Raw genomic sequence first — 19,009 nt, 5'->3', positions numbered from 1 at the left:
CAATCCAAAAACATGACTGTAAGGTTGATTGGGGTCTCTAAATTGCCCATATGAGTGAATGAGAGTGAGTGGTTGTCTGTCTGTGTTGCCCTGCAATGGACTGGCGCCCTGTCCAGGGTGTACCCCCGCCCAGCGCCCAATGAGAGCCGAAGATTGGCACCGGCAGACCCCCGCAACCCTGTGAAACAGGAGCGAGTGGGTTTGAAAATGGATGGATGGAAATGTGCCGTAAAAGCGCGATGGAAACACTTTTTACGCAAATACATGGTCACATGACCACTGTTGCCCTTCACCATGATTAGCCAGGTGCTCTCTTCCCCTTTTTATCCTCATCTTCCAGTTAGGGCTGGGTGGTATACCGGTTCATACTGAATACCGTTATATCATTTCATTATAATATGAATTTTTAATATACCGGTGTATTTGATTACACAACTTTCAGAATGCTACGCGTTTCAGACCGGACCCTTTTCAACGTTGCACTTCTAAATAGGAAGATAAATAGTAGCGCTCTGGTGACAGTTGCAGTGTAAATCATACGTGTAAATGGATAAGAAAGACATGTGTGTATGAACAACACTCACGACACGGAGGCACGATTAGCTTAGCATGTCGGCAGTAATACACAAAAAAAGAGAGCAAAGGATAACAATTTGTAATTTCTATAACACAAAAATAAGTCGTGGTGGAGCTGCAAATAAAACACTACCTTATTCACCATAAGAAACCACCACACCACTGAGTATGCAGCATTTAAAGCTGGAAATCAAGCTGATGCTAAAGCTAAGCTAGCACGGCAAAGTGCCATTGGGCTGTTGTTGCAAACTTGTATTACTACTAGTGTGGAATTATTGTACAATATTCACTCGTCATGACAGTAAAATAGTCAATCTACTGCAATAATTCCTCTGAACACCTGATTATACATGAAAAAATAATACCGTCATATATCGTGATATACATTTTGGTCATACCGCCCAGCCGTACTTCCAGTCTGTAACAATTTTATTTAAAGCAACTGGCGACAAATACGATTACTAATTTTTTTTTAACACAGATAAAGACAGAGAGTAGGGTAAGAAAGAATCTCTTCTATCATCTCATAAAATATACAAATGACTGTGAATTAGTTTATCACATGAATAATATATCTATACCAAATAAAAAGTATAAACGATATAAATTGAAGGTGTTTCTTCAGAAAAATTTATTCACAAACAAGTGGCGAAAGTTGAAATTGCCACTCGCAAGATTGTTTTGGACTTCACCACAAACATTGGGTTTGTTGACAAATTGTCATGTGACTTCAACATCAGGAAAGTTTTGAACATTGCACTGCAGGATCGAGAAGCCCACAGAAGAATGGAAAGACAGCACTGAAGAGGAAAAGTGTTTTTCTCTCATCTTTCCATTATTTCTAGCGTTTCTTCGACAGACATGGACGACAGATTGGCCCGTGATATGTTGTAACACTGTGAGACACTACATTTCAGGCGTTAAATCTCATATTTGGGCGTTTGTGTGGAAAGCCAATATCAACATCCGTCATTCTTTTGGCACAATTTGTAATGTGTGAAAACTCAAGAAATATCAGTTTGTTCATGTTTTTTGGGGGTCACACTGACAGATACTGGATGAGAACAACTTTTGGATGAAATACAGAAGCTTGAAGCAATGAGAGTTGAGATTTGGCTTCTGAAGATGATTACAATGATGTATAATGTCCTTTAAGTTTGTTTTTTTCACTTGCTGCTTTGACCTTGAATTGGGAGTTTGATAATCAGCAGCTTCATGCCTGAGGCCTCACCTTTAACACAGGTCGCCCTAGCCGATCCTTCCGCTGTCTATCGGTGTTTCACAATGACTGAGAAGTGCCAGATATTGAAGGTTGAACCTTAAAATCACCAAGAGGTAATTTTTCCACTTTAGTCCAACATCACCAATACAGCTACATGTACTAACCTGAGGAGAGCCAGCGCAGTTTTAAAGTTAAACTCGAAAAGACAGCTTGTGTTTCTTGGTAAGGTATGACATCGTGTGGAAACAATCTAGTCCTGTCCAATATTCTGTAGTCTTACTTAACTCAAGATGGCATTTAAACCTTCTCTAAAGTGCTGTGCATGAGTTTGTCGTCTTTTACTGGACGATAAAACTTAACTCCAGAGATTATAGCAACTTCTACTTCACTGAATGTCCCACATTTTCTATTTAGAGTGAGTAAAGAAATTGCATCGTTTGTGTCCATTGTGAGTTATGTGGGATATAGGGAACACGCAGCCTTTTAGCAGCTGTTAGTCTGTTATGATGATGGGGCTCTTGGCAAGCCCTTTTCCAAACAGAGGCCCACACACTGGCTATGTGCAGGCATTTCACTTGCCTATGGGCTTGTAGACTTAGACCCCCTGGAGCCATCCGAGCACACTCCACCCAGCCGTCGGTGGCTCCATTCAGCAAAGCATCAATAGAGGAATTTTTTTGACAGTAGCTGGATGCTCTGTGGTCTGTCGCTACTGTTTGATGATGCTGTTCCCAAATATCTGCTAACGCAGTGTAAGTCATGTCCCATGCTCTTTGTTGGCCTCTGAATTCCAGTTGATGATAATGGTGGGTCAGAGCGATCATGACGACAACGCCGGTGCCAACAAAGAATGTCAGATTCACGTAAGGCCCAATATTTGGTTGGTGGTGTAACAGACCAAAGTAAGATAACGGCCCATCAACACACCAATAATTAGCATTGGTTTCTGCAGCAGTGACTTTGGTACTTCCATGGTACAGAAGGTAGAAAACATAGTAACGGTACTTTGCTACTTTTATAGAAAAGTATATATATTGTTTTATACCGTTTTTACCTTTTCTATACCTACATAGAAAAGATACTTCGACCCAGTCATTTTATTGAAATGTTTTTTTCTACAATTGCTTTCTTCATCTTTTTTCTAACCTCAGAATTTGAACCTTCTTTTACCTTTGTTCAAGGAGATCATATTTTTACCGGTGTTTATTTATTCCATCAATTTTGAAAGGGATCTGGATCAATCTACTGATTCTGGATCAGTTTTTCAAATGTAAAAAAAAAATCTGTCTATCTTGTGAAATTTCAAATGTTCAAATCTCTGATTGTAGTTGACCTATCTTTATTTGTCTTGGTGTTTTGGTTTCATACATAATGCAGAAATATCACATCGGCCTCACAGAAAGAAGGTCCCGGGTTTAAGCCTGGGGTCTCTGTGCAGTTTGCATGTTCTCCTCCTGCTTGGGTGGGTTTTCTCTTGGTTCACTGGTTTGGTTTCCTCCCACCATCCATAAAAAGCAAACTAATATGTTTGGTTAACTGGAGTCTCTAGTTTCCCTCTAAGAATGATTGTTTGTGTTTTCCCTGTGATGGACTGGCGCCCTGTTCAAGGTGTACCCCCTTGCCCAACACTGGAGATAGGCTCCAATAGACCCCTGTGACCCCGAAGACCCTAAGAAAATGAATAAATACATAAAAAATCAGTATTAAAAAAACTCTATTTACAGTGGAATGGAAAGATAAGGGAGGGAAACAGCTGGGGAGTTCATCCTCTACACATACATACATTTTCTGATATGCATCTATCCCTCTGTACAGTGTTTTTTAGATCAATATTCTATCCCAATAGTGGTGATCAAAACCCAGATGTATTGGGTTCTTGGATTCCAGCGTCATCCAATGCAAGAACGAATCCAAACCTCCCGTCTCCTTCTCTTCCTTCATCCCTACCGCCACACTCTCTCTTCCTTCGTCCCTCATTTCCCTCCTTCCTCCCGTGTCCAGACTCTCTGTCTGCGCTGACAGCGCCTTTAATAAGGGGGAGCGGGGTGCACTGTTTATTTGTGTGGTGTGAGGTTAAAAACTTCCCCCTTAATTGACATTCCGGTAACACTTTCCAATAATGGGGCGAGCAATTTCCTTGAAATTGATGTGTGTCCACCACAAGGAAAAACACTGCTTCTAGCTTTCATTCACCCGTGGATGACCCACACTCGCACTGTGACTTTGTCCGTGTGTGTGTGTGTGTCAGCGTGAGAAATGGCACTGATGGCCTTTGGCTGCAATGCAATCACAGCATGGTGAACTCACATTTACTTATATGCAAACTCGGGAGTGTTTAATAGTTTGAACAGCTGTGTATAGCTATTATATGTCTTGCTTTCTGACATGCTGAAATATCAATAACCCTGTCTATTTTAAGAGCCTTTGTTCACGTATTTATTGCTTGTGTGCCCTTTATTATTCCTGTTCTCAGTGGCAAGGATATAATTCAAATATTTTTAATTCGTCCCACATACCACTGAGAGACAGTTGCACCATGTCAAAATGCCTAAACAGGCTCTCAGCAGAACAGAAACCTGGTTTGGTTCCTACGCCAACAAAGCACGCAAACACAAACACTTTAGGCTAGATTGACAGTTTGCCTTTGATGTGTATGAGTGTAAAAAGGAGAGAAAGTGTGTAAGGGATAGAGTGTGTCAATAAGTGGACACGTAAGTGATGAATGTGAGTCAGTATGAGTGTGTGTGTGTGTGTGTGTGTGTGTGTGTGGCTGCATGCAGACGATGGTTGCTTCTTGGCCTTGTCGTTCTGTCTCCCACACGCTCTCTGATGTGGTTTAAGGCTGTGGCTTTCACCGCACACACTCACACTGTTCTCACATGTCTGTGGAAACACACGTTGCGCGCTGGTATGCACTAACATTCTCAGAAATGCACGCAGAAGCGCGCACACACGCACTCACACAGCGAAGCGTACAGCTCCAACCTTCAGCCGTGCACCAAACACAGCGGCCAGCGGCCCCCGCCAAAGTGTCTGAACGGACGCCGGAGCACGCTCTTAGATTAACACGTACACACACACATGCACACACAGCGCCAGACGCCATCGGTGGTGCTGGTGGGCTCCCACAATGAGTGGTTAGTTAAATCATATCAAAGACAGATGTTGGCACTGGTCCCATCATACTTTGTGTGTTTTTATTGTGTGTCTGTGATGGAGGAGAAGAAGTCAGATTCCTGGGTGCACATGTTTTCTTGGAAACGATCACATCGTGTGCATCATCGTAACATCACATTAGTCTGGAGAGAGAATTCATATGACGTCATTTTCATTGTCTTAAATAGCATTAGCAGTGAACTGGAGTGAGGCAGTGGGAATAATCTGTTTAAGCCAAAGTATTGTCTCTTGTGTTTGGTCTTGTCTCAACATTTTCTTTAGTTTAAGAATACTAAAAAAATATATAAGAAGTCGTAACAGTTTTTTTTTCATAGCTCAGAAATAGAAATAAAAAAAAGAACTGGTTTGGAACATTTTTTTCACCAACAGGTTTGAAACTCCAGAAGTGAAACATGGGCCAAACCAGGACTCTGCAACAGTGATTTTGGGCCTGTACTATGAAACTAGATTTCCTCTTATCGTGCTAACTTCCAGGATTTAATCAGTGTGTGCTGGACTACGAGGCTGGCTAAAGTCTTACGGAGCTAAATCACCATGGTAACTTAGGCTGAACGACTAACCTGGTCAGGACCAGGTTTTGTTCTGGATAGGATCTGACCAAGTACTAAAGCCCCGCCTCCTGATCAGTCAATTCTCTTAGAAAACGACCTGCCCAATAAAAGGAGGTTCACTGTGAACACTTGTCTGTGTGGATCTGATGTGATGGTGACAGAAGAGAGAGAATATTTATCCTTTATTTACCGATGTCATCCTATAGGAAACATAGATTCATATCTGATGGACTGATAAAGTAAAATAAGTTCAATCAATCAATCAATCTTTTATTTGTGTAGCACCAAATCATAACCAATGGTGTCTAAAGACACTTTACAGTAGAGCAGTCTGAAGGACGGACTCTTCATTTTATGGATACACACATATGCATATATACGTATATACACATACATATGTATCCCACACCCAACATGAATTCATCATGGCGGCAAGGAAAACCTAAAATAAGTCAGCTGATAAAGTCTGCGTGCATCGGGTGCTTTCACAGCGATACATTAATTAATTATGTATTCATGTATTCTGTGGTGATGCAAAAAGCCTCAGTCCTGTAAGATAATATAAAATATAAATATATCCCACCTTATGATGTAGGCTAATCTGTATGAACGTAGCATCAGAGACACAGACGAGATAAAAATGAAAGTGAAACTGATCAAAGTGTCTGTTTATTCTCTGTTTATAATCTCACTAATTTAATCATTAACACTAATCAATTCCTGCATTAATTACTTGCTGCTTTTACTTTTTTTTTTACTTTAAATAAGCTTTGACCTGCATTGACTCTGATCAGGACAAAATAGATGAACACACATCTGCCTTCACAGAGAAACTCAACCCAAACTGTAAAGACAGTTTACTAAAAGAAAAAAACTAAATGCACTAAATATATCTAGGAACAAGATTAAGAGGCATTTACAATGACATCATTTTAAACGCACGCTTTGTGGAGATCGACATGTTTGACACACAAAAGAAAGGAAGTGCACCGTTCACGTAATCGGCGTTCTCAGAGTCTAATTTCATGTTTCCGGGTAAGTGCAATGTCAAATTAAACCAACCAGATTTGTATTGAAATAATAATAATAATAATAATTTTACCAAAGAATAACATTGCCACAGGATATACAAAGAGCACACCTGATGTAACATCAACATGAAATGCAAATGCTGATTTGCTGAAATATCCAAAATGGCCATGCCCACATATTACGTGTGTTTAAAGGTTAAAAGTTGATATAAATGACTCCAAAAACATTTCTGACATGAATTAGTAACAACGTTTTAATCTTCGGCTTTAGACATATCATCTAATCGTTTTAAGATAAATGTTTCATTTAACTTCCTCTAATTATTCAATTTTTTTCTCCTCACTTTGCTTTTTTTTATTGCTATTTTTATTGCCAGAACCAAAGCAGTTGTAGTAGAATTGTAACTACTTAATGCTTTATACCAGACTGTTGAATTATTATTAATATACTGATGTACATTCTATGATACCCATCAACAGTTAACTTCTAAATAATATCTGTTACTGACCCCTTGTGGTTATTTAGTGAATTGACATATTATATATTATAATCAACTCCATAATACAGAGCATGGTGTGGAGTATCACATAAAGAAACAGTGTAGACATTAAACATTAAACACACGTTACACACAGACATTTTTATTGACACATTATTGCAACATTAATGCAAACATCTTTTGCTGAATGTTATTGACTAATGTGTGGGAATTCTGTTAGCTCGTCTGTCACTGACACCCATGGGTTCCATTTCTAAATGTTAATCAGATTTTTTTTTTTTTTTTTTTTGCATCAAACTTCAGTCATCACTAGAAATCTATTGAAATATGTCATTCCTCGGAACAAACGTCACCCGATCTGTTTACAAGGATTCCTGCTGACTAGTAACAATGGCCGCTGTCATCCCGAGACTTGTTTTTATCTCTTCGGGGCTCCTGAGGGGCCCTGTCTCTTTAAAGTAGTGTTTGTTTATGCCGAGGCTCAGCTCAGTGAGACCTGTGCAGTCTCAGTTCTGGACTCCTTTCATAGGGGCTCCATTTTGTTCTTAATAAAATGGCACTCAGTGGCCGAGGGACTGGCAGGCACCCAGCTCCCTGGGAAACCAAAGAATGCCGGCCTTCATTTAGCGACAAACAGCTACTGCCTGAGGAGGCTACTTCTCCACTCTGCTCCTCAATTGGTCCTGCTGCTGAGGAGTGTGTGTGTGTGTGTGTGTGTGTGTGTGTGTGTGTGTGTGTGTGTGTGTGTGTGTGTGTGTGTGTGTGTGTGTGTGTGTGTGTGTGTGTGTGTGTGTGTGTGTGTGTGTGTGTGTGTGTGTGTGTGTGTGTGTGTGTGTGTGTGTGTGTGTGTGTACGGTATGGCAGCTTCTCACATAGCTCGCCTCTTGTTGACGTTTGCTTACACCATTCTGTCTGACTGACACCCCCACCCCCCACCCCTACAGTTCAGCAGCCCACTTAAAAACATGCAGCACCACTTCTCCTCATACACTCTCCTCTCTCCTTCCGACTCTCTCCATCACCCGGTTTGAATGGTGGGAACAGAGCAGTCATTACAGTAAGATGCATATTTGAAAGGGTTTGACCCATCTCTTCTGTTCTCCTGTACCTCCTTACACATCCTGGAAGTGGCTCAGTATTTGACACCGGCACACACTTTTACACACTAAATATTTCACGCTTTTTGTAAAACTTCACGTTTGTTTAAAGGTCCAGTATTATGCTATTTTTCACCGATCTCCATTTGTTCTAAGAACCCCAACAACAACATAGTATTTGAGTTTTATTTTCCCAAACTCACCTGTTTTCTGGATTTTTAGCCTCTGAAAAGTCACTTTAATGATGCTTCTAAAAACAAGCTGTTTTGGGGCCTTCATGCATATGTATGAGTGGGCGTGTCTATAGACACAGACTTCATGCCTCACTTTTGCGGGGGAGCCAAAAAACTGCACATTACAGTAAAACACATGGATATTTAAGAGGCTATTGTGATTGTGAGTCCGTTTCAGAGCTGCTTCAGGGTGTGTTTATCACAGCAGCAGCAGTAGAGTCAGTCAGCTGTTTCAAACACTCACAGGAGCGTTAAGCTGCTAAGTCACTTTCTTCTCCTCCTCATCTTTATTAACGACAGGAATAGTGCATTTAAGATGATAATCATTTTTCGTCTAACCACTGCATCGCATTGTGTGACAAACACGTCAGATCAAGTCAAAAGCGATTACGAGGTGATATAACAGATACTAAAAATGGAACTGATTGTGAGAGGTACAGCGTTGCCGCCCACTGCTCCTCAGGGAGGGGTTAAATGCGGAGAACTCATTTCATTTATGTAGCTTTACATATATGACAATAAAGTATAATATATATTCTGCATTAAACTGCAGTGTTTGTTTTAGCTGTGACGTAGCTTGAGGATGAGAAGCTCACATTCCTATAGGGTAGGAGGAGCCAGGATTGTCAGGAGGGGGAGTTTCCATTATGTGACGTCACATGCGAGAAAAATCCAACTGTCCCGTTTGGAGTTGAATTTTTACAAAATGTGGAATAGCGAGGGAGGAAACAGAACTATTTAAACTTTGTCTCTCTGAATGAGGCTAAAGGGATGTATATCACTGTAGCAAAACCATCAGAGAGGATTTTTTTATTATTATACTTCCCTTTAACTCACATGTGTTTGTTACAAGAGCATCAGCGTTCATAGACGTCATCTTTTGACAAACCCAGCTTCTGCACTGTTTTATTATGAAATATGTCATCATAAATCTACTCTATCTGTCCTACTGTCCTGCACTTGTGCACAGAAGCAGTTTCCACTCCCTGCCTGGCACAGTTTTCATACTTCATGCTCGACGACCAATTGATACGGATGTCACAGATTCATGTTTTTGTAATTAAAATCCGACATGCTGCGCGGCATTTACAATAAAATAATTACCAGTTGTCAACCCCATGTTCTCTGCTGTCAGCCGCAGCACGCTGCCATTGTGCAGCCTGATTGGCAGACCGCGCTGTAGTGTTGCCGGTTGTGTAGGGAGGTGAAGCAATCAAGGGCAAGTTGCAGTGTGCAGCCACTGGCCTTTTCAGTGGGGTCAATTAAAGGGGAGATTTCCCAGCAGATTGTTGCAGCTCTGTCTGTGTCTCGGCCTGTACTTTGGTTTGATCCTGTGAAATTAGCCTGAAACAATAGAGCCCAGCCATCCACTCTGCGCCTATCTGCAATCTGCCAGTTCTTCATATCCCTCATGGTCTTTTCATCTTCACATCTCTTTATACGCTCTCTGTTTTTTTTTTCCATCTCTACTTTCATTTGTATCCTTTGATTACTCGGGCCACTTTCTTGTCTTTGTTTATTTGGCTTACACAGATTGTATCTTTAAAGATAGTCTTTTCTTTTCTTCACACATGCTTGACCCTGTTCAAATGCATTTATCTCCTGTAAATGGAACGAGAGACGGCAGTTGACAATTTGATCGAGACCTCTGAGATTTCTGCAGAAAATAACAAGCCCTGATCATTAGGAAGCATTTAGATAGTCTTTACTTCTCCTTTATCATACTTGAATGCGCTTCAGCTAGCATAATATACACTAGATACACCAAACAATACCCAAATTGCTTGAAATTAGCAGACGTGTGTGTAGTGCTTTGTGGCTCGGTCTGATCTTGTATTTTCCCATAATGCTAGTTCACAGTGTAGCTTCATTAGACGTACTTTTCACTCCAAACACCCACTCCTTTCAAACCCCACACCGCATGTTTACAGTGTGGGCTCTTGACTAACTGCAGATGCTTGCATCCATTAGGGCTTTCCATCACTCAACAGCAGTGCCCTGGATAAACCTACTGAGATTGTCGGGGTTATTTTTTCATACTACAAACAACTGCAGATGAGCTTAAACATTTGTTTCCATGAGCGTGCTAATCCCGTTGACAGGTTAAGTAAAGGTCCTGTAGTAAATTAATGGATTGTCCATTCTTCATTTTCCCTGTTGAGCGTTATTTTACTTTAGGGGGAAAAAAGTATTGAAATATTGGTTGCTCATGCTTCTGTGTCAGCCAGTCTTTAGTAGAAACTACAGAGTGAGACGTGTGCATGTAGAGAACTGACAGAGATAGAAGCTTTCAGTTAAAACCAGGTATTTTGGTTTAGCCCCACAGTTTTTTTGTTGTGGTTTTTTTTTAGTTACTTGTTTGTTTCAGTCTAACAAAAAAAAATACATGAAATAATTCAAACATAAATTAGAATTTAAAAATATGGGTAACGAGACTGAAACAGGCAGAAGCAAAAATGCTTATATGCCCAACATAAATAACATTTAAGTAAGTTTAAGACCCACGGAATATATTGTACTACGACAATCTGAAATATGAAACCAGATTCTGAAAAATTAGACTCTCTAGTTTCATCAGAAAACATATTTTTGTTTCGAGCTTGTTTTGTTTTTTCGTAATCAGCAGTTGAATAAAAAGAAAAGCTGGGAAAAATTGCTTTTTCTGAAAAAAAACGATTAGTGACTTTGAAGCAAACACCTCAACATTGGTTTCCTTCTATAAAACTACAAAAACAACACTGAGACTGGGCTTTTATTATTATTTTACTATCTATGTCAGAGTTGAATGGATTTCTTACTGTATTTTGGACATCCTCCAAGTCTCTCCCCCATCATTCTCCACACATGCAAATTCCTCCTTCTCCCGGACATGCTGAGTGTCAGCGCTTGACCTGTTTCACGACATTCTCAATAGTCCACTTAGTTCCACACATGCTCTGGTCGAGTGTGACTCTGCTGTGAGCTTCAGCATCAACTCTCGTAGTGCCATTCTCTATCTTGTTAACTCCCTTCTTCTCCCTCTGAGCTCTGCCCATCATGGGTGATGGTGCTCTGCTGCCACCTACAGGTCACCAGTGGTCACTACATCATGGTACAAGTTAGATATTCACACTGTCTCCTAGCAACCCCAGCCGAAAAACACAGCTCACATGTATAGACGTGAATGACACTCAATTAGTTAATTGTGAGTAAAGTTGTTCTACTTTGTATTATTTTATCCCGTTTTTTCAAGGAATGCAGTGAATGTAGAGTTGAGGAAGCAGCGATTCGACGCTGTGCATACAAATATGTTTGCAATAAAGATAAAGTTGAATACATTTAGGTTCAGCTGAGGTTTATTTGATACTTAAGAAAACAATCTAGACGTAACATCTGTTAGCAGGGAAAGTTATAATAAAAAGAAGAAATTAAAAAAAAAAAAACAACAACAAAAAAACCCATAAAACTCAAAGTAAATATACTTTGAATAAAGGGATTAAATTTCATGATAAAAAAAAACACTCACCTTGATGATGGAGTAGCTGGTAAACTGTTTTTCCCCCTGATGATTTTGTGAGTTGCTAAATTCCTTTGGTTTATTGTCGATTTCAACGCGATGCAAAGCCTTTTAAGTTGTAATAATGACCTTACATGCATTTACTGTTTCACACACGCACACACACACACACACTTTCTCTAAACGCTTACCCTCTCATGTCCTCATTATATTTCTTTCACACCAGTATATAGGCTACAAAGTTAGACGCATATCCCCATCAAAGGAGTTCCTACATTATAGACATTACATTAAGCCTGCGTAGGCTCCCTTCATCTCCTCCATCTTTCCCTCATCATTTTTCCACACACAGGACTTTGTATAGATGATCAGAGCAGCAGCGGATAGCAGCATTCATTAGCTCTCCTCTCTCACTCAACGGCAGCATTGTGACAACAGACAGCCAGGTAAAGGAACACACTCGTTGCTCAGCGGTGGCCTGAGGGAGCACTGCAGATATCATAGCTCTAATGCCCCCAAAGGGAGGCCTGCCTGCCCCCATGGTGACTGATGCATATAGAAACAAGAGGAACATGGGTGGGGACCTGCTGAAACACTGTACCACGAAATCAAGATGCTCCTATTCTTTGGAATTGGATCCTTCTACTTGTGTGTGCGTCTGTGTGTGTGTGTGTGCGTCTCTGTGTGTACTCCGATAAGTCCCTGTGACCTACAAGGAGTTCTGGTGATGTTGGTTTAGCTCTCATTTGGGTTTCAGTGTTTGGCTCTATTACACAAAGCTGTAATATTTAACAGTGTGGTTGTAATGACTAAGTGTCAGAGGGTATGAAATTGCTGTAAAAACACTGTATTGTGTTTTATATTTTTTAAAGCAGTTACCTGTAATGAACCGAAGCAGCAAATAGCCCTGTTCCATCGAAAGCGTGCATTTAAATGTTCATAACTCATAAATACTGAGAATTTTTACAAGTTGGCCAGTCAATTTTGGAGGGAAATAAAAAAATATGAGGTAATGGGTCATAATAAACACTATAACATAAAATGATTATAGCTGCTGCGCAGCAATGGTCGGGGCCAGGCAATTTTAGGCAAAACAAGAAAGCAGCTGTTAGCGTTCATAGAAATGATGTTCTTAAGACAAAAAATATAAAAATACACAAGTTGCACTATAGACAGCATGGAGATGTTAGTAATTTGTTTTAATAAATGATTTATTGGCTCCATAAGTAAGGAAAAAACAGGTTAAAAATGTCTTTTTGCATCAGCTTGAGATAAAATTCAGAGATTTTGTGTGGCTTGTTTAGATGAAGGTCTGGGTTAGGACGCACTCAATAATCCATCTAACTGAGCTTTTCATGCTGTTCTGAGAAGTAACGAAAGCAGCCAGTCCTAAAACGAGCAACATTAGGTGGAAAAGTGGTGGAAACGATTTAAAACTGCCTAAAATGTCTTAAAAGTGAAAAAAAGTTGCAGAAAAGGCATTGAAATTTGTTGGAGAAGTGGCAGAAATGTGAGTAATGTAGCAAAAATGCATTAAAAGGAGCAAAAATATGGCAAGAAAAAGTGATGAAAATAGGTTAAAATATGGGACGTTTGGTGTAGTTGTAGAAAAATAAAAAAATAGGCTTAAATTGTTAAAAAAAATTCTTAGTTCCTTGAAGTGTTTTAATACAAAATAAGATATAGAATATATATCTCAGAAATAATGAAAAGTACTGTTTGGCGGTACTCTATGAATAATCTTAAATACTGATGGGATTTGTATTGTGTGATTGTAAAAGTAAAAACAAGTAAGAAAAAATCACAATACATTGCCCAGCTCTAGTTAGAAGAAAGCAGCTCTGTCTTAGATAAAGGAGAGGAAATTGTGACGAGGGGAAATAAGGTGAGAACGGCTGACTGAGATGGTTGAGATACAAGCAGATAAGAGATGTTATTATTGGACAAAGTAGCTCGGCCAGACGAGAAAAAAGAAAACCACAGGGAAAGTTTATGGATTTTGTCAAGGAGGATATGAAAAGGGTCAGTGGTGGTGGTGCAAAGGAAGAGATAGTGTTCTCTGATGTAACAAGCAGAAAATGAACAAGGAGAATGTTGCTTCTATCTTCAGTTTGTTGGAGAATTTGGGATTTACAATTTGAATAACTCAGAAAGCACTTTTCATCACGTAGAGCAGAGGTAGGCAACATTTATCACAGCCAAAAAAATGTGTTGTTTGATCAGAGGGTCACGTGATCAACATCATGTCAGCTTTTAGCATTAATACAGGAAAGAACAAAGAGTTTTTCTGTCATTCTGTGTATGTTTGTTGTTGCCTTGCTCGTTGTTGAGATATTTTGTGCATTTCTGTAGTCCTTTTGTGTATTTTTATCATGTATTTTGGAGTCATATTGTGTATTTCTGTCATCGTTTTGCTTGTTTGTTAGTACTGTTAGTAATTTTTTGTGTGTTTCTTGTCTCTTTTGTTGTCATTTTCTGTAGTCTTGTTCATTTTTGGAGTAATTTTGTGTTTAGCTGTTGTTGTTTTGTGTGTTTTTGGAGCAGTTTCTTTATTTTTCTCTTGTCTTTTACTCTATTTTCCTGCAATGTTGTAATTCTTTGTATGTATTTTTGCTCTTGTTTTGTGTATTTTTCTGTAATTTGGTACATTTATTTTGGGGGCCGCATAAAATTAGACCGAGGGCCGCATCTGGCCCCCGGGCCGCCAGTTGTCCATGTCTGGTGTAGGGCGTGGCGAGGATTTTACGGGTAGTATGCATACGTTGCAGCACTCAAAAGAACAATCATGAACTCAGTGTATGACCTTTACCAAAGAATGTTTCCAATGAAGCGTTAAAATCTAAAATCAAGAGTCCATTAACAGAAGAGGAAACAGCTGAAGATCAACACATGCAGAGAACATACCAATAGTTACTGCGTAGTGACAATAGTACGTAAAGTCAAATATTCTTCTTGCAGCTCTCTGCCACACGTCACAAACCATCCACTGATACGTCTCGGAGCATTTTAACAGCACGTAGCAGCCATGTGAACAAAAAGAAGAGCAGAAGATTCCTTTGGCCCTTGTGCTCTAATTGGCTGGCTGACTGCAGAAGGACAACACTGTCTTTATAATGTGGGGCCGGTCAAAGGTCACTGTATTGCATTTGTAAGGTCAGCGGTTGAGGTCACGCTCAGCTCTGGGCCTTCCTGCTGCAGACAGCTAGGTCATGCCACCTACACAGAGTCCAATTATCCCTGCCAACTAATAACTCCTCAGCTCGCTCCATAGCACAGGACACACACTCGCACACACACACAATCCCTGTTGTACAATAAATGTCTCTGCACGCACAAGTGCTTCTGCAGGCACACCAAAACCGTGCCAAGTCTTTAGTAGCGTACGCTGAAATCCAGAGGACGAAACGCAAGCAAAACATGTTCATTACAACGAAGGAAATTTAAAGTGGGGAAAAAAAGGTTTTGTGCTGACTTACGATTAACATTACGATTTATTTATATTTGCTTCCAGGAGAAAAGTCATGTAATAGCAATGGTCAATTTTGGTCTTATTGTGCATTTATTAAAAAGGGGGTTTGAGTCTGCACTTATTAATGAGATTTTTTGTGTAACTGACCCTGATAATACAGTGTATATTTAAGTGAATCCATTACAATAGACAGAATGTAATAAACAGAACTTAATTATCAGAACATATAAGAAAGATTATGTAAAAACAAAAAAAAAAAAATCCGTCTAACTTATGAGGCTTAAAAAAATACATGTGTGTTATTAGTATAGAAATAGATGGATGAGAATTAAATAGAAAGAAAGAAGAATTGAAAGATGCTTAAATATTCATGTGCTTTACTTCATCGTGCAGTTTATTGGTAGAAAACAATAACAATGTGTGGATAGCCAAAGGCAATCGCTATGGTAACCAGCTGTTGGAATTCCACACCCAACAAACAAGGACGCCGCTCGGCACTAAAACACGCTGTTTTAAAATACAAACTTGCACCAACTTTTAAACTTTTAATACTGTGATAAACTGTTACGTGTGTTATTAGTTGTTTCTTAGTTTGTTTATTAATTTTACTTTATTTTAGCACAAATGGCCTGCACATCTTGTTAGGTTACTCAAACTGTAATACCGTCCTCTTGTTTATAATTTCTCATTTTGGGAAAAAAAATTTAAAAGACATACATGAGGTTTTAGTTGGATGGTACATCGTCATTATGAAACACAAACATTATTACATACAGTAAGTCAACCTTTTTATGATGAAAAAAGGAAAGTAAAAGCTCAAAGGGCCGTCTCTACCGATTAGGTAAAAAAAAAAACATAATACTGATATTTAATTCTACAGTAATTGGCAGTTTAACTTTTACCAGATTAAAAAAATAATAGTTTCATGTATAAACCTTAGAGGTGATAGTATTCAGAAGCTATTGCAGCATACTGCAGTGTATATTGGTGTAAAGAACGTTGAGATAATGATGTTTTTTACACTCTCACTTGATGACAGTGTTGCCCTGTTCACTGGCAGATGTACAATGTAAAAGCAATGCTGTAATTTTGACCAAGTAATCTAGTAAAAATCCTCCTCTTACTGCCACAGCCCCTGCAAAGCCATCTGTACTGCCAAACCCACATGTGCAACAAAAAACAGAAAAGAATAAACAATCCAAAGAGACAAAGCAGGCCAGAGAACAGAGATATTTTGAGGCGTATCCTGGCTGTCTGACTCTAACTAATGCTCACTTCAATGAGGTTGAATGACACATAAGCTCCCATTAATACGGGAATGAGTTGAATTTAGCTCCGTCTGCCTACACGGCTGGCCTGGCCAGCCCCCCTGGCTTTCCATGAAGTGTGGGGCACAACACTTACTGAAAAGCTCTATGCTGTGCTCCGGCATGCCACACCCTCCCGACACCCCCCGACACCCCCAGCACTTTCCTTTGTTCTCTAACTATAGCCACAGCCATGCCAAGGCCCCCTGACTTAAATATTCCACCATAAAACAAGTGATAATGAACATGAAAAGCACCCAGTGCTGGTAGTTGACTGAGCAGCTAAGCGTGTGCACACACTCACACATGCACGTCCATCGTTACATGTATGCGTGTAGACGTGATGTATACTGTGCAGTCAGTGCTCAGACAAAATGCAGCGCTCCCTCGAGCATATGCACCGTGGCTGAAGAATGAAAAAGGAAAGTGAAGAGAGAGTGGATGAGAGGTCCCGGGAGTGGAAAATAATTGATCCATTTTAAGGGTCTCGATAAATCCACCAGCTGATGGGGGTATAAATGGGGATATGCATGTCTTTCCTACCTGGCAACCTATCCCACCACTACAAACACTGATATTTATAATGTCTGTCCTGCAGTAAGACCTTGACAAATCCTTCACATGTCAAGAAAATCAACATTCATGGCTTAGTTTTAGTCAAAATGTAGTTGATAGTAGTTATAGTCTAGTTTAAGTCAATAAAATTACATGAATAAATTAGTCGACAGATTTAATGTAATCACCAATACGTATAGGACCAAATGATCACAAGTTCTGACTGGATTTCGTCCATTTCGTGACAAAATTATATTTGTTGACGAAAATATCAATACATTTTGATATATTTTTTTGTTCACATATATTTTGCTTACTTATAGTTTTGTGACTAGTCAACAAAAGTTATTAGCCACCAAAAGTCCCACTGCCACCAGTTTCTAATAGTTATTGGATCATCTGTTTGCGTTGCCACTAAAATGTGGTTTGAGCGTTTACATTAAAAGTGTACGTAGCTGACTGTGCAGCGTCTGTGCTGAAAGAGGCTCCATGTAAAGGTTGCCTGTCTCTGGAGCTTCCTGGAGTGCCCAGGCAGCCAGGCTCCCTTCAGGCCTTAGCACACACACACACACACACACACACACACACACACCTCTGTGGGTCCTCCATGCTCCTGAGGGTGAGATGAGCCCACCAAGGCCCCTTTCGGATCTGTTCCCCATGCAGCCCAGAATCTCCACCTCCCTTATAACCACTGCACACAGACGTGGCCATTAGCCAGGGCACGCCACTGTCTGGATCAGGAGGTTAGAGAGCTTGTGGAAGGTGTGTGTGTGTGCGTGTGTGTGTGCGCGTGTGCGTGTGTGTGTTCATGTGCCTGTATATGTGCATGTTTGTGTATATGCACAGAAAGGAGTCGGTTTTGGGGGGGGGGGGGGGGGGGGGGGGGGGGGTTGGATGTCTATCCCCAGACACAAGTTGCTCAGTTTTTTAGAAAGTCTCTGGCCCACCCAGGAGGAAAGAGTAGGAGGCGAAGGTGGTGGGGGGGAGGGGACCAAGGCCTTGGGGGAACAAAGCTTTATTTCAAACTTGCCAAAAACAGGGGTCTTTATGCTGTGATTCTGGGGCCCCCTCCTATGTAGAGAGATGTTATCGCAAAGATGCAATATCCACCTCGGCATAGGGCCGGGGGGCGGGTGCATAGGCCTCCAGTGTTACACTAAGTACCCTGGGGCACTGACCTCACTAATGAAGTCTCCCTTGGCTGCAGCTACTCACTACTGTAACCTCCTTTGTCTTTCACATGGAGATCTCTCACTCTATTTGTCTGTCGGCCCGTCTGGCTGGCTGCGAACAACAGCGCGTGTGTTTGTCTGACCACTGCTCATAATTGTCGGCATTGATATTCTTGTATCTAAAGCTCACTGTTTGTCTGTTTTGGCTGTCTGTGTTTATTTTGTCTGCTCTCTTGCATTATCTCACACAGTCTCTTTCCACGTGCCCAGCTGCCTCCATCACTTACTTTAAAGTGTCTACCTCATTTACTGTCCGGCTGCCTCTTCTTCTTCGTCTGACTTTGAAGATTTCAGTTATCTAACCTCTAAAGCTTGCCTCCCACACTGACTCTGACTTTTATACGTGCCCTTAAGTTGTGTTTAAAGATGTTACACCAAGCTCTAAAGGGAATCCACAAGTGGGAAAAGGGAAATTTGATTTTGCGAGATGGGGATTGGGAGAAAAGCACAATTAAAGTGGACAACCCACATTCCTGTGTGGAGCCAGTGGCCCCAGGAAAGGATTTGCTCAGTTTTCCTGACAGCTTGGAAATCCCTGCACTCCATGGCCTGATCCTCGT

General features: G+C 40.5%; 1 protein-coding gene across 4 annotated transcripts in view; it reads left to right on the top strand.

The window, feature by feature from the left end:
- The window catches only part of ankfn1b (ankyrin repeat and fibronectin type III domain containing 1b), a 150,388-nt gene that overhangs the window by 49,370 nt on the left and 82,009 nt on the right, over positions 1-19,009 (top strand). Inside the window, exon 1 of one of the 4 annotated variants that reach the window (XM_028477125.1) lies at positions 8,062-8,114. The exons of the other annotated variants lie outside the window; for them this stretch is intronic. The gene's annotated coding sequence lies outside the window, so the exon portion shown is untranslated. Of the gene's footprint in view, positions 1-8,061; positions 8,115-19,009 lie in introns of those variants that run through there. 4 annotated transcript variants of the gene reach the window in all.

This window comes from Gouania willdenowi, chromosome 19, assembly GCF_900634775.1.
Source record: "Gouania willdenowi chromosome 19, fGouWil2.1, whole genome shotgun sequence".
NCBI classification, from domain to species: domain Eukaryota; kingdom Metazoa; phylum Chordata; class Actinopteri; order Blenniiformes; family Gobiesocidae; genus Gouania; species Gouania willdenowi.
This window is presented reverse-complemented; position numbering and strand designations above follow the sequence as displayed.